The sequence below is a fragment of the Gobius niger genome (genome assembly GCF_951799975.1).
Source record: "Gobius niger genome assembly, chromosome: 7".
Taxonomy (NCBI): domain Eukaryota; kingdom Metazoa; phylum Chordata; class Actinopteri; order Gobiiformes; family Gobiidae; genus Gobius; species Gobius niger.
In genome coordinates, this window is record NC_136858.1 from 13,513,763 (window position 1) to 13,518,833 (window position 5,071).

A 5,071-nucleotide genomic window follows, 5' to 3' on the forward strand; every position below is an offset into this window, starting at 1 on the left:
TCAGTTGAGTTTAGCATTTACTTCTGTCGCCTTGAATTGCTAAAGATTCAACGAGGCATCTTTTCTATTTATTTCGCAGGGAAGGAGTGAAGATATTACTGCACGGCCCCTAAGGTGTTATTACGCCTCACAGTATAGTACTCTTTTTATTCGCATAGAAAATCGACATGTTTAGCTTTGTGTGACTATACTTGGATCGTGTAACCGCTAACCATATTTAAATAGGGGAAGCGTGGAAGAGCTTGGTCGCTTCTAACTTCACCCCCATTTGGCCCCATAGAGGAGAGGCTAATGCTAACGACATCTTTGGTCTTTTTGTGTGACTGAGCGCATGCGTAAAGACCAGACAGGTATGCATCAACTCGTCTAAGCTCAGGTAAGAACATATCTCAGTATGGAAAAACGGTGTCCTGTTCCTTTAAGTCTGTTAAAATGATTGGTGCTGTTGTTGAGCTGATGTTTTTTGCTTTATCGGCTTATTTAATGCTTGATTTAATAATTAAGTATTTTACGTTATACTATGTAGCATTTCGATTCTTATTTGGCTCATCCTATGGTGATGGTGGGTCCTAACGTCACAACCTGTTATCTGCCATCTTAGGGTTAGTGTTAAGGTTACGGTTATCAATTATACATTTCCAAATGTCAAAGCGACTGGAGAGCTTCGGGGTTATATGCTAGTGTGATACCTCGTTTGAAAGCCAAGACGTTCTAGTTTCTTAAAATATGTGTAAGATCAGTGTGGGTGAAACACAACTTACATCTCCCTAGAGGCCATAAGCGCAACTGCAGGTGTCGTAGCATGTTGCGCTTTTTTAACGTATTAATTGTCCGTGAGAGTAAACTGACACTGACACAAAAGGCGAAGGGAGAGAGGGATATTGTACATCCAATTACACAATGGAAAAAAAAAATCACTCAAACTTGGCTCTAAATACTGTTTAAAGTGGCGTTAGCCCGCAGCTAGCTTTGCCTGTTAGCCTGTTAGCTTCTTCTTCGTGATTCCATTAGTGTGTATTGGTGACTCCGGTCTGGTGGCAGTGAAGCTACAATTGTGGTTTTCTGGCCAGAGACACCAAGGGGAGATGAGAGACCCTCCAATCATACCATTACACCCAGAGGGACCATGGAAACGATTTATTAAGGTAAACAAGTTACTTAGTATTGCTTTAATCATAACCCTAGTAACAGGTTAAGAACCACTGGCCTAAAATGTCATTTAGAATGATGCTACTGCATTGTACTAGAAGTTCCATCTCTGCCCCAAATAATTGGTTTGATTTCTGAAGACAGTTTGGTCCATTCAGTAATTCTCTTGACCATTACCAAATGAGGGGGTCATTAAATTACGTCCATGTTTGAACATGCGCAGTGCACATGTGTCTGGTCCAGTCTGTTTATCCCCAGCCAGACTCATAAACTTGAAGAATGGACATTATAAGAGCCTGTGATTGTGCAATAGACAATCCTGGTATATTTTAATTCATAGAAACTCCCAAATCTGAAGCCCAAAGGTAAATGTAGCCTAACTGCGTTAAATATTGGGTCATGTGTGCACAGGCAGGATACGGTTAATGCCATCAAGGCAACCGTCTGTTTGCAAGTATTAAGTTACAAATAAGTCACAAAACAGAATTTGTTTTGCTCATGAAAACTGAAACTCTTCTTGGAAAAACAGAAACCTTGGCAATGTCATCCACCTTGCTTGGTTGATGTTTAGTGCCACTGTAGCGCTCAGAGATGGTGTTGGCACCGAATGACTGCCACATGTGTGTGAGTCAGCTCTGGGGCAGCTACAATAATACCTTGTAAAGCAGTGTGAGAAGGTTGTCATGCCATAAATTTAAGAGTCTTTATTCATTCTTCTGTCATCTGGTGTGACCAAGAACCATCACATACCTTAATCCTCATATAAAGCATCACTTGTTTGTTGGTGATGGAAACCAGCTTGTACCAGTCTAACCTACAGCAGTGGAAACACATGGAGCCAGCGCAGTCGCACAGTTATCTGCAGTGACTGGGCGCGCTTAAAGTCCAGGCATCTCATTTTCCATCAGGCGGCCGAGGTTTCCTGTCAGAGCTGCCAGGTGCTGCGAGTGTGTCGGGCCCGTCGCCTGGCAACCGCAGTAAACACAATCAGGCTGTGGTCACGTGACAGGAGGAAGGAGGGGAGGGGGGGGGGGGGGGTTCAGCTCGGGGAGATGCAAAGCTTGACATTCACATGGAATAATCAAATGCAGGTTGATTTCAGCGTGGGCTAGAAACACAACATCTGGTCAGAAAACTGTTGTACCTTATGCTTTGACGACAGTATCAGCTGCCAAGCTTGTATTACACCTTAATTCTATGTGCTGTGTTGGCAAAGCATTAACATAAAAATACTGATCAACTTTAAGGACTTTCTCTTTGTCTTTGTTCATTAAAAGACAAATTCTAGTAGTTCATTCAAAGGACTAAGGTGTAAATGCTGTACAATATTTAGATGATATACTTCGGGTATAATCATTCAACACATTGTGACTGGGAAAAGAGTGCAGGTACAGAAAACACTCCAGTGTATTTTTAATGGTCTGAAATAGATGCTATATGCTTATATGCTTATGTTTTGTTGTAATTACAGGGCACAGTTTTGGCCAGTGGGGGGTTTTCGGGACCATTGTTGCAGTATTGATATACAAATAAACAAGCAGGCTAACTCTTGATACAGGCCTATATATAAAGGAACATTGCAATAGGGTTACTATTCATTTAAGGTGGGCTATTATGCAAAAATAAGAAGACATTTAGCTTGTATCATGTTTCAATGTTGTTGTCTCATCAAACACATACCTGGAGCTGTGTTCCAAGCCACTTGCACATCTTTGTGTAATCTTCTTCTCAATCTTCTCCGATGGCTGTTATCCATCCCTTGTTAAATCCTTTCATCAAAAAGTAAAATCACTCATCACACAGCCTCACGAGCCGCACAGACTAGTTTTTGTTTCTCTACATTGAAACAGCAGCGCTAAGGGAAGCAAGAGGAGAGGAAGTGGGAGGAAGGGGCTATTCGGTGAGATTGAGGGAAAGACAAGAAGTGAACCTACATGTGATCAATCTTCTATGTTTGCCATTATCACCGGCAAACACCACTATGCGCTGGTGCGTGTCACCGCCCCTCTTCATGAAACGCCGGCTGTATAAACCGACACATGTCCAGCTTTATGGATTTTCTGGATATACATTTCAGTAACAATATGCTCTTCTGTTTGCCTACTTGGTAGCTGGGAATCCCTGCATTATTTTCTTCAAAACAGTCATGATCTCTATCTTTTTCCAGGTGGTCTCCGTGGCCTTGCACTACAACGACCACACCGTCCAAGGGTGGTACACTGTAACACCAGAGTGACTCATTGTACTGTTTGTTTGCGTTGGGTCCCCTTTTATTGGAACATGTGGCTGGGTGTGGGTGGGGAAGCGGCTATCGCGGTCCAAAGTCCGTTCTCCGGGCTTGTTTGCACAGCCAGCATTGCGTCATGTCACAGAGGGGTGTCAGCGCCAGTGACGAGCGTAAAATCTCAGCAAAACACGACACTCACAGTGCATTTGGAGGCGCTTCAGGCCTAATTTGTTTTTTGCTACGCTATCATTTGGTACCCTCATTGGATTATCATATTATATCATTATACTGTCACAATAACTTAATTTAATACAGCATTGTGTTTGGTATTCAAGCCATTACAAAGAGGGAAGTAGTGGAAGTACAGCGAGTGCAGAGGCATATTACTGCTACTAATACTGAAGAACAAAATAGTAGCACAAGATTATAATGTTTGCAGCACAGGTGGGAAGTCATCAGTTACATTTACTCGATTCGTTTGAAGACAAAGTACTTCGGCTACGTTTACTTGAGTGACATTATTTTGAAGAACTCTTACAAAAAGCTCATGTTGACATTTAAACTTTGACACTTTTTTTTTAAGTAAGGTAAATCTTATTAAGTCATTTTGCCTACACCACCCACCTCTGGGTAACAGTTAAAGTAACAAGTGGTAGCTGTAGCATTAGTCGCTTACTAAGTAATAGGATAATGATAGGCTCATTTGTTTTCATATTAAAAATAAGAGTTGTAATTGTACATTTTTGTTTACCTCTGTGTTGAAGGCTGCAGCTGTTGCCCATAGCAGGGCTTGAGAGCAATTTGGGTGCACATTAATGGTCTCAACTTATATAGCGCTTTTCCACCTACATTAGGCATTCATAGCACTTTACAGAAAGGAACCAGTCACCCATTCACTCCCTCATTCATACATCAATGTACACAGACACTGGTGGCAACACTTCAGTGACACCTTATGAAGCCTTAAAGGTGCATTATTCAACTTTTTATGTGGAAAAAAGGTGCTGTTTTGTGTATTTTACCTTGTAGTGACCTAGTGGCTGTATGAGTGGTCAGCATGGCGCCTTTACTTTACTTTTGTAAGATTTTCACTGCTGACGGACCCTCTCACCAGAAAATCTACAAACAGTTTATCCTGCCGTGTCCTAGAGACCACAGTGATCGAAAGAAAAGGCTCCAAGGTCAAATGTGCACAAATATCAACCTTTTCATTTTGCATAAAAAGTTGCATAATGCACCTTTAATAAATTCTGAATTAACACTTAATTAATCATGAGCAATTCATTAGTTGAGTGTGACTAGCACTTAATAACTACTTAACTACTACAGTTAATACCTACCTAATGAGTAGTTCTTCACATACTTGATGTATCATTGTTAAGTAAAGTGTTACAAGTGTTACAATAAACTAATGGATTGTTCATGATTAATTAAGTGTAATAATAATAATAATAATAATAATAATAATAATAATAATAATAATAATAATAATAATAATAATAATAATAATAATAGTGAACACTTTATAAAGGCTAACTAAGGCATAGGTATTACTGAAGTGTCTTGCCCAAGGGCACAACAACAGCATGTAGCAGGTAGCAACCACAGTGTTTCCTTAAAGCAGTACTAAGTAACTTGTTTACCTTAAAAAATCATTTTTGTAGTCCCTCTGGGGGTAATGCAGGTGATAATGGG